Source organism: Portunus trituberculatus, chromosome 3 (genome assembly GCF_017591435.1).
Source record: "Portunus trituberculatus isolate SZX2019 chromosome 3, ASM1759143v1, whole genome shotgun sequence".
Taxonomy (NCBI): Eukaryota; Metazoa; Arthropoda; class Malacostraca; order Decapoda; family Portunidae; genus Portunus; species Portunus trituberculatus.
The window spans coordinates 723,539-734,767 of NC_059257.1; the positions used below are offsets into that span (position 1 = coordinate 723,539).

At 41.4% G+C, this 11,229-nt stretch overlaps 1 pseudogene; it reads right to left on the minus strand.

Moving 5' to 3' along the window:
* LOC123508286 overlaps window positions 1–11,229 on the minus strand; it is a 44,331-nt pseudogene that overhangs the window by 10,548 nt on the left and 22,554 nt on the right.

Below are 11,229 nucleotides of genomic sequence, written 5' to 3' on the forward strand. Positions count from 1 at the left end.
TATATATATATATATATATATATATATATATATATATATATATATATATATATATATATGTGTGTGTGTGTGTGTGTGTGTGTGTGTGTGTGTGTGTGTGTGTGTGTGTGTGTGTGTGTGTGTGTGTGTGTGTGTGTGTGTGTGTGTGTGTGTGTGTTGCTCACATGTGTGTGTGTGTGTGTGTGTGTGTGTGTGTGTGTGTGTGTGTGTGTGTGTGTGTGTGTGTGTGTGTGTGTGTGTGTGTGTGTGTGTGTGTGTGTGTGTGTGTGTGTGTGTGTGTGTGTGTGTGTGTGTGTGTGTGTGTGTGTGTGTGTGTGTGTGTGTGTGTGTGTGTGTGTGTGTGTGTGTGTGTGTGTGTGTGTGTGTGTGTGTGTGTGTGTGTGTGTGTGTGTGTGTGTGTGTGTGTGTGTGTGTGTGTGTGTGTGTGTGTGTGTGTGTGTGTGTGTGTGTGTGTGTGTGTGTGTGTGTGTGACGAGACAGCCAGACGTGTGAGCTGAGTGTGTGTGTGTGTGAGTGTGTGAGAGTGTGTGAGAGAGAGAAAGAGAGAGAGTCCTGAGAGTGAGTGTGTGTGTGTGTGTGTGTGTGTGTGTGTGTGTGTGTGTGTGTGTGTGTGTGTGTGTGTGTGTGTGTGTGAGTGCGCGCGGGTGCTTGCGTGTTTGTTCATATAAGTAGGTGTGTATGTGTCCGTGCGCCCACGTGATCTTGTGTGTAGTGTGTGTGTGTGTGTATAGAAAAATGTATCATTATTAGTATCGCTCTCTCTCTCGCTATCATCCGCTCGACGCCTCCCACCACCACCAGCAATAGCACCAGCAGCAGCCCACTAACCAGGAACGCTGACGACGTGGTGCTGGTGCAGCGTGTGAGGCTGGGCTGCTGCACCAGGGAGGAGCTGTATGACGGCTTCCAGGATGAGGAGGGCGGTAAGGGCGCCACCCCACCTCACTAACACAGCTGCCCGCCACAGCTGCGGCAGCTCAGAGGATGGAGAGCAGCTCATCATCTCGCCACTCCACCGGCGGCGGGCTGGTGCCTCATTGGAGTATTTGAATGTACATGTAGTCTGTCATTGTGTATATATCTATGTACGTATGTATATCTTGTAGACTATTGGTCAATAAACCTTTAACAAGTAACAGTTGATATGTCATTATCACAGTGTACCGGGAGCTGGAGAAACAGTAATAAATGACTCAGGAAACCATAAAGTAATGAATGAAAATGCAAAACGTATTATATTAATTACAGTGTGAATCAGCTGGCTAGAGAGTCACACAGACGCCTTCATTAAACACACTTCCAAACAGCTTCTCATAAGTTTGGGTGTTGAGTAGAGAGTGGATAATTAATGAACTATATAACTACCACTAAGCACCATTCGCTCATTCGCTCAGTAATATCCTTCATCACCAACACAACACCTTCTCTTATGCTTCGCTGTCTACGATTCTCGCCCTAAGACGTCTTGACACAGTGCCAAACAGCAGCGAGTAGAGAGTAGAGAGAAGAGAGTGGGTAATTAATGAACTATATAACTACCACTAAGCACCATTCGCTCATTGATTGCCTTCCTCACCAGCACAACACCCTCTCTTATGTTTCGCTGTCCACAATTCTCGGCCCTAAGACGTCTTGACACAGGGCCAAACAGCATATCATAAGTCTGGGTGTTGAATATACAGTGGAGATTAATAAGCCAACTACCACTAAGCACCATTCGCTCATTCGCTCCTTCAAATCCTTCCTCACCAGCACAACACCCTCTCTTATGTTTCGCTGTCCACAATTCTCGCCCCTAAGACGTCTTCACACAGTGCCCGGCAACAGCATATCATAAGTCTGGGTGTTGAGCGGCCGCTGCTTACCGAGCTAACTACCATTAAGTACCATTCACTCATTCGCTCATTCATATCTTCACTAGAATTTATTTTCGCGTCGTTTTCATCGCTATTTCATCTTCACGGGAATTTATTTTCGCGTAATTTTTCATTCTCTCTCTCTGTCATTATTACGTTTTATTCATCTATGTTCCCTTAGTTTATTGTTGATATTCTCGTAATTTCGTTTATTTTTTTTACGGATTTAAATTTTGGCTTGTTTGCTTTGTTTATTCCCCTCGTCATGTTGGTGGTGTCTTTATTCGCGTTCTTCGGTCTTCTCGTCCTTACCTCTCCTTTCTCTCCTTCCTCTCTCTCCCTTCCCCTTCATCTCCTTCGCTTCTCCCAGTCAGCCTTTCGTCTCTCCTCTCACTCAGCCAAGGACAAAATGACAAATGAATGACCAAACCAAGTCAAACAAACGCCAACACGGACAAATATTGCTTTATTTCGCTCCCGCTCAGGACACTGCCAGGCTCACACATGATGATGACGATGATGATGATGATGATGATGATGATGGTGATGACAATGATGATGATGAGGATGGTGATGACGATGCGCCACACAATCTCGCTCGGTGCACCTAAACACAGATATAACACAACACACACACACACACACAGAGAGAGAGAGAGAGAGAGAGAGAGAGAGAGAGAGAGAGAGAGAGAGAGAGAGAGAGAGAGAGAGAGAGAGAGAGAGAGAGAGAGAGAGAGAGAGAGAGAGAGAGTTTTTAGTACGTAGATAACACACACAATAGTAGTAGTTGAAGTAATTGTAATAGTAATAGTAGTAGTAGTAGTAGTAGTAGTAGTAGTTGTAGTAGTAGTAGTAGCAGTTGTAGTAGTAGTAGCAGTAGTAGTAATAATTGTTGTAGCAATAGTAGTAGTGTTTTTTTTCTGCACAAACACACCCTAACACCTCCAAACACACTTAAAACACCTCCAAGCACACCCAAACATACCCAAAACGCATTTTTTCCTTCAACACACTCAAAACACACCCAAACGCCTTCAAAATCACTTCCAAACACTCACACACACTCAAAACACACTCAGTCAAACCTCAAAACACACCCAAACAGAAAAATTTTCCTCCAAACATACCCAAACACACTCAAACATACAATTTTTCCTACAAACACTTTCAAACACACTTATAAGACACACCCAAACAGACATTTTTTTCCTCGAAACACGCCTAAACACAATTTTTTTTCTCTAAACACACACAAACACATCCAAAACACACTCAAATACAATTTTTCCTACAAACACATTCAAAACACACAAACACACTTACAAGACACACCCAAACAGACATCTTTTTCCTCAAAACACTCCCAAACACAAATTTTTCCTCCAAACACACCCAAACACACTCAAACCACACCCAAACACAATTTTTCCTACAAACACATTCAAAACAATGGATGTGGTATTGGCATGGATGCCTTCCTGCCTCACGCGAGCCAGCACTGTTTGGTGGTACAGTACATGTCGCGTTTGAGCGGTAATACACAGCCCCGCGTTTGGATCCCCTCAGAGCACCATCTTCGTACACATCGCCGCTGGAACACCCACTGTACCTCTGTGGCGCTGTACCTCTGTGGGGAAAGGGAAAAAAAGTGTTTGGATTAGGAAAATTGGAGGTTTGGATGTATATTTGAGCGTGTTAGAGTGTGTCTGGGTGTCTTTGTGTATTTTGATGGTGATTTGAGTGCTTTGATGGTGTTTTGAGTGTGTCTCGAGTGTTTGGAGAATGTTTTGAGAGTGTTGGACTGTGTTTGAGTGTGCTTTGGTGTTTTTTAGTAGTGTTTGTGTATTTTGATGGTAATTTGAGTGTGTTTCGGTGATAAAAGATGTGTTTTTGGTGTTTTTGTGTTTGAGTGTGTTTCGCGGTATTCAGAGTGAGTTTGAGTGTGTTTTCAGTGTGTTTAAGTGTGTTTGGATGCTTAGAGATGTATTTGAGTATTTTCAAGGTGACGAGTGTGTATGTGTGTGCTTTGAGTGTGTTTAAAGATGTGTTTGAGTGTGTTTGGGTGTGTCTTCAGTGTGTTTGGATGATTAAAGATGTGTGTTGGTGTGTTTTTGTGTGTTTTGTATGTGTTTGGAGTGTGTTTTGGGTGTGTCTGGAGTGTGCTTGTATGTTTTGGCGTGTTTGAATGTATTTTTGTGTGCTTTAGGTGTGTTTGGGTGATTAGAGATGTGTTTGGGTGTTCTTTGACTGTTTTGAGTGTGTTTGGATGTGTACATAGAAATGTGTTTGGGTATTTTGATGGTAATTTGAGTGCGTTTTAGTGTGTTTTTGAGTGTTTGAAGGTATTTTGAGTGTATTGAGTGTGTTTTGGGTGTGTTTAATGTGTTATGGTTGTGTTTAATGTGTGTTTTGGGTGTGTGTTGAGTGTGTTTGTGTGTGTTTTAGTGGTGTTTGTGTATTTTGATGGTGCTTTGAGTGTTTTGTGTGTGTTTTGTGTGTGTTTGGGTGTGTTTTGGATGTTTTGTGTATGTTTTGTGTGTGTTTTGGTGTTTTTGTGTGCTAGAGTGTATTTGGAGGTATTCTGAGTGTGTTTGAGTGCGTTGGGATATTTAGATATATGTTTGGGTGTTCTGATAGTGATTTGAGTGTGTTTTGAGTGTGTTTCGAGTGTGCTTGGTGTTATTCTGAGTGAGTTTGGGTGTGTTTTAGTGGTGTTTGTGTATTTTGATGGTGCTTTGAGTGTTTTGTGTGTGTGTGTGTGTGTGTGTGTTTTGTGTGTTACGTTTATGTTTTGTGTGTGTTTTGCTGTGTTTTGGTAAGCCTGAGTGTGTTTGGAGGAATTCTGACTGTGTTTGGAAGTGTTTTGAGTGTGTTTAAGTATGTTGGGATGTGTAGAGATATGTTTGGGTATTTTGAGTGTGATTTGAGTGTGATTTGAATGTGTTTTGCGTGTGTTTTGAGTATTTTTGGAGGTATTCTGAGTGTGTGTGGGTGTGTTTTGAGTATTTTTATGGTGGTCTCATGTGTTTGGGTGTGTTTTGAGAGTGTTTTGAGTGTGTTCAATGTATTTTGTGTGTTTTGAGTATTTTGAGTGTGTTATATATGTTTGAGTATGTTTTGTGTGTCTTGAGTGTGTTTTGGTGATTAGAGATGTGTTTTGGTGTGTTTTTGTGTGTTTGGTTGTATTTAAGTGTATTTTGGAGTGTGTTTGGAGATATTCTGAGTGTGCTTTGGGTGTTTTATGAGTGAGTTTGAGTATGTTTGGGTGTGTTTTGAGTGTATTTCCGGTGGTGTGTTTTGAGTGTGTTTTGAGTGTGACTTTATATATTTTGAGTGTCTTTACGTGTTTTGAGTGTGTTTTGGGTGTGTTCGGAGTGTGTTTGAGTGTGTTGATTGTGTTTGGATGTGTTTGGGTGTTCTGAGTGTGTTTGGGTGCGTTTTTACGTGTTTGAGTGTTTAGAGATGTGTTTGCAGTGTGTTTTGGGTGTGTTTAGATGTGTTTTGGTGTTTTTCGTGTTTGTGTTTTGACTGTGATTTGAGGTGTTTGGGTGTATTTCTGTGTTTTGGTGTTTTGAGTGTGTTTTAGTGGTGTTCGGTTGTGTGTTTATATTCTGAGTTTATTTGAGAGAGAGAGAGAGAGAGAGAGAGAGAGAGAGAGAGAGAGAGAGAGATGTCTCTCTCTCTCTCTCTCTCTCTCTCTCTCTCTCTCTCTCTCTCTCTCTCTCTCTCTCTCCTAAACTTTTCCCTCTCCAATCCGTCTCTTACCCACTCCCCTCTCACTCTCACCCACTCCCCTCTCACTCTCTCACTCACTCCCCTCTCACTCTCTCACCCGTTGGGATTTCCGTATTCGACCAGTGTGATTCCCTTGACTTCAGTGGATCCGTCCGGCCAGTTTGGTGTTATTTCGTGCCTTAACACCACCAGGTCGCTCTCACCCGCCTCTGAAATAGCAGCAGTACTGGTTGAACCTTCACATCTGATGGTGAATTGAGCGGCCACCAGATGTCACTGGGGAACTCCGGATCACTGAAGCCAACCTGTGCTTAACTATGAAGCCGTATGGTGTTGTATAATCAGATATAAGTGATTTAATTTAAGGGCGTCTTAGTAAGACACTGGAAATTCTTCATCGTGATATATCTCTTGAAACCAGAGCTACAGTCTTTAACATCTGGTAGTTATATTCACACTGTAAACAAGGTTAATCTAATATTGTGTTGCCCAGTCATTCAGCATTATCAGTGTGCACTATTCACCTGGAAAAGTACTCACTTAGAGTGTATTAGTCTCTATTCTGACAAATCTCAAAGTGAGACAAATCTTGCCATTTAAGATTTAGCAGGTGGCCGTCCCTAATCCAAGACCCTACGTATGAGCGGAATGTAATGTATTCCAACATAAATGGAGTGATATCGGGATTTTAGAACTCAACGATTACTTGAGGGACAAGAACCCAGATATTGTGGGTCTTACTGAAACAAAACTGAGAGAGGAGAAGACCTGATGATGGTTGGAGAAGGAAATATAATGTTTGGAAAAGAAATAGAGTAGGTAAGATGGGAGGAGGAGTGATGTTGCTGGTTAAAAAGATATAAAGGTGGATCAAGTGAAAGAAGGTATGGGAAAGGCAGAAGTGCTAAAGATCAGAGCAGAAACTAATGAAGGAAAAAGAGGCACTACATAGTGGTGTACGTACCACCTAAGACAAATGCATGGTCAGTACAGGAATATGAAGAAATGATAAGTGATACAGGAACATGTCTGGAAGAAATGTTGGGTGGCTGTGAACGAACTATAATGATGGGAGATTTTAATTGTAAAGAGGTGTGTTGGGAGGACTGGTCAATGGAAGGATCAGAGACAACATGGGGAAATACACTATTGACACTGGCAATGGAAAATGTGTTAACTCAGTGGGTCAAAGAAGATACTAGGTTTGGAGGAGAGGGAGCATCGTCAAGACTGGACTTGGTCTTTAGTACAGAGCCAATGGTCATTGAGGAGATGAGGGTGGAGTGCCCTTTAGCAAAGAGTGATCATGCAGTTTTGGAGTTCAAGGTGATAGATGAAGAGAAATCTAGAAGAAATGAAGAATATAAAGTGGGAAGATGGAATTATGCCAAGACAGATTTTGGAAACCTAAAGAAATTCTTTCAAGAGACAAATTGGATGAAATTCAAGAGTGCTATGGGAGCAAATGAAAAGTGGAAGGAATTTATAAAATATACAAAGAAGGTGAGAAAAATTTGTACCAATAAGACAACATAGAGAAGTTGGAAAGCAGGACTGGTTTAACGATAGATGTGAAAAGGCTAGAACAAGAAAAGAGGATGCATGGAAGAGGTGGAGAAGGAAAAGACGGATTAAGCAGTGGAAAGTTACAAAAGAGCAAGAAATGAATATGTGTTGATTAGAAGAGAAGAAAGAAAGAAACAAGAAAAGGATATAATTGATAAATGTAAAGACCAACCAAGGCTTTTTACAGACATGTGAACAACAACATCAAAAATAGAGAAAGTATTGAAAGTTTAGAAGTAAATGGAGTATGCAGTGAAGATCCCAGGAAATGGCAGAGGCTATGAATGGATGCTTTCGGAAGGTATTCACAAAGGAGACTGCTTTTGACAAACCACTGGTAATGGAACAGAAAGGGATTATGAAGGAGTTTCAAGTAACTGTGGAGGAGATCAAGAATATGATGGGGAATTTAGAAGTGAGAAAAGCTGTGGGACCTGATGGGGTATCAGGATGGATTTTAAGAGAATGCAGGGAGCAACTGGCAGAAAAAGTTTGTGAAGTAATTGATGCCTCATTAAGGGAAGGTGTAGTGCCCCAAGACTGGAAAAGAGCTAACATTGTCCCAATCTATAAATCAGGTAACAAGAGAGACCCATTGAACTATAGACCAGTGTCACTTACAAGTGTGGTAGCTAAGATGTGTGAGAGGGTGGTGAAGAATAGATGGACAGACTTCTTGGAGAAAAATGACATACTTTGTGAGTGTCAATTTGGTTTTAGAAAAGGGCGTTCATGCACGACAAACCTGATATGTTACTATTCGAGGGTGATAGATGTAATACAGGAAAGAGATGGTTGGGCTGATGGAATATATCTGGATTTAAAAAAGGCCTTTGATAAGGTACCACACCGGAGACTGATCTGGAAACTTGAAATGGTAGGAGGAGTGCATGGCAGTTTACTAAAATGGATGGAAGACTTTTTAGTAGGAAGAGAAATGAGAACAATAATTAAGGACAGACCATCAGAATGGGGCTTGGTGGAGAGTGGAGTTCCACAGGGATCAGTGTTGGCACCAGTAATGTTCATGGTCTACATAAATGACATGGTGGATGGGGTGTCCAGTTATGTGAGCCTATTTGCAGACGATGCAAAATTGTTAAGAAAAGTGAGATGTGACAAAGATTGCGAACTACTCCAGGAAGACTTGGACAGAATATGGAAATGGAGCTGTACATGGCAAATGGAGTTCAACACGACAAAATGCAAGAAAATAGAGTTTGGCAAGAGTGAAAGAAGAATCAGGAGTATGTACAAGATAGGAAATGAAGACATAAAACCAGTCATGAAGAAAAAGACCTTGGGGTGACAATTACCAATGACCTATCGCCAGAGAGACATATAAACAAAATAATTGGAGAAGTATTGAACTTATTGAGGAACATAAGAGTGGCGTTCGTATATTTAGATGAAGAAATGATGAAGAAAATAATTACTGCAATGATAAGACCGAGGCTTGAATATGCAACAATACAGTGGGCTCGAACTTAAAGAAACACATAAGGAAACTAGAGAAAGTACAGAGGGCTGCAACAAAAATGGTGCCTGACTTAAGAGATTTGACTTATGGCCGCCCAGACGGCATTACAGTCTTTCCTTCAGACGAGGCAAGATGTTGATGTGGGATGCCAACTGCGTAAACACCTTCTGCAGCACCCACATTAATGACTGTGCCTTGCTGCTGGGGCAACGGCACCTGGCCTGGAGGTATGATTTCTCACCGCTTGCTGTGGAGACTAGCGGTGTGCTCGGGCCAGACTTCAATGACTTACTGGATGATATTGGTAGAAGAATCACCCAACGCAGCGGGGAGCCTCGAGAGACAGGTTGGCTGCGGCAACGCATCAGCCTTGCCGTAGCGCGGGGCAACACAGCTGCCATCTGCGGGCCCCATTAGTTGCCGAAAGGCCCACTATAAATCATGTTTTGTACCCATATGTATAAATAGTAAAGTTGTTTTGCCTGAGTGAATGCCTATGTATGTGCTTGTACGCATGCCAGTATGAAAGTAGGGGAAAACACACACAGACACACAATCAAATGAGACATTGGTGAGGGAAACTGTAGACAAAAAGAGATGTGTGGTGATATTTGGTGTGGAGGAGGATAAGACACCGAGTAAAATGGAGAGAGAGAAAAACATAAAAAGGTGATAAATAATATCATTAATGTGGTGCAGGAGGAGGAAAAGACCTAGTACAAGAAATAGAGGACTTCCATAGAATTGGAAAGTTCACAAGAGAAGGTATGAGGCCAATAAGAATCAAACTTAAGTCACAAAAGGATGTAGATGAATTGGTGGAGAAGTCATGGAGGCTAGCCCAGCAGGAAACAACAAGGAAGATTTGGTTGAGAAGAGATCTCGGTGAAAAGGAAAGAGAAATGTTAAATGAGTTGAGAAAGGAGGCTTTGAAAAAAAAATGAAGAGAGGACAGAAGAGGAGAAGAAAGAGTTTTCTGGAGAATCTTGGATATGAGACTGAGGAAGTGGTTCATAACCCAGAAAAGTACAGTAAGAAAGGACTAAAGAAACTTACGTATGAGCGGAATGTAATGTATTCCAACATAAATGGAGTGATATCGGGGATTTTAGAACTCAACGATTACTTGAGGACAAGAACCCAGATATTGTGGGTCTTACTGAAACAAAACTGAGAGAGGAGAAGACCTGATGATGGTTGGAGAAGGGAAATATAATGTTTGGAAAAGAAATAGAGTAGGTAAGATGGGAGGAGGAGTGATGTTGCTGGTTAAAAAAGATATAAAGGTGGATCAAGTGAAAGAAGGTATGGGAAAGGCAGAAGTGCTAAAGATCAGAGCAGAAACTAATGAAGGAAAAAGAGGCACTACATAGTGGTGTACGTACCACCTAAGACAAATGCATGGTCAGTACAGGAATATGAAGAAATGATAAGTGATACAGGAACATGTCTGGAAGAAATGTTGGGTGGCTGTGAACGAACTATAATGATGGGAGATTTTAATTGTAAAGAGGTGTGTTGGGAGGACTGGTCAATGGAAGGATCAGAGACAACATGGGAAATACACTATTGACACTGGCAATGGAAAATGTGTTAACTCAGTGGGTCAAAGAAGATACTAGGTTTGGAGGAGAGGAGCATCGTCAAGACTGGACTTGGTCTTTAGTACAGAGCCAATGGTCATTGAGGAGATGAGGGTGGAGTGCCCTTTAGCAAAGAGTGATCATGCAGTTTTGGAGTTCAAGGTGATAGATGAAGAGAAATCTAGAAGAAATGAAGAATATAAAGTGGGAAGATGGAATTATGCCAAGACAGATTTTGGAAACCTAAAGAAATTCTTTCAAGAGACAAATTGGATGAAATTCAAGAGTGCTAAGGGAGCAAATGAAAAGTGGAAGGAATTTATAAAATATACAAAGAAGGTGAGAAAAATTTGTACCAATAAGACAACATAGAGAAGTTGGAAAGCAGGACTGGTTTAACGATAGATGTGAAAAGGCTAGAACAAGAAAAGAGGATGCATGGAAGAGGTGGAGAAGGAAAAGACGGATTAAGCAGTGGGAAAGTTACAAAAGAGCAAGAAATGAATATGTGTTGATTAGAAGAGAAGAAAGAAAGAAACAAGAAAAGGATATAATTGATAAATGTAAAGACCAACCAAGGCTTTTTACAGACATGTGAACAACAACATCAAAAATAGAGAAAGTATTGAAAGTTTAGAAGTAAATGGAGTATGCAGTGAAGATCCCAGGAAATGGCAGAGGCTATGAATGGATGCTTTCGGAAGGTATTCACAAAGGAGACTGCTTTTGACAAACCACTGGTAATGGAACAGAAAGGGATTATGAAGGAGTTTCAAGTAACTGTGGAGGAGATCAAGAATATGATGGGGAGTTTAGAAGTGAGAAAAGCTGTGGGACCTGATGGGGTATCAGGATGGATTTTAAGAGAATGCAGGGAGCAACTGGCAGAAAAAGTTTGTGAAGTAATTGATGCCTCATTAAGGGAAGGTGTAGTGCCCCAAGACTGGAAAAGAGCTAACATTGTCCCAATCTATAAATCAGGTAACAAGAGACCCATTGAACTATAGAC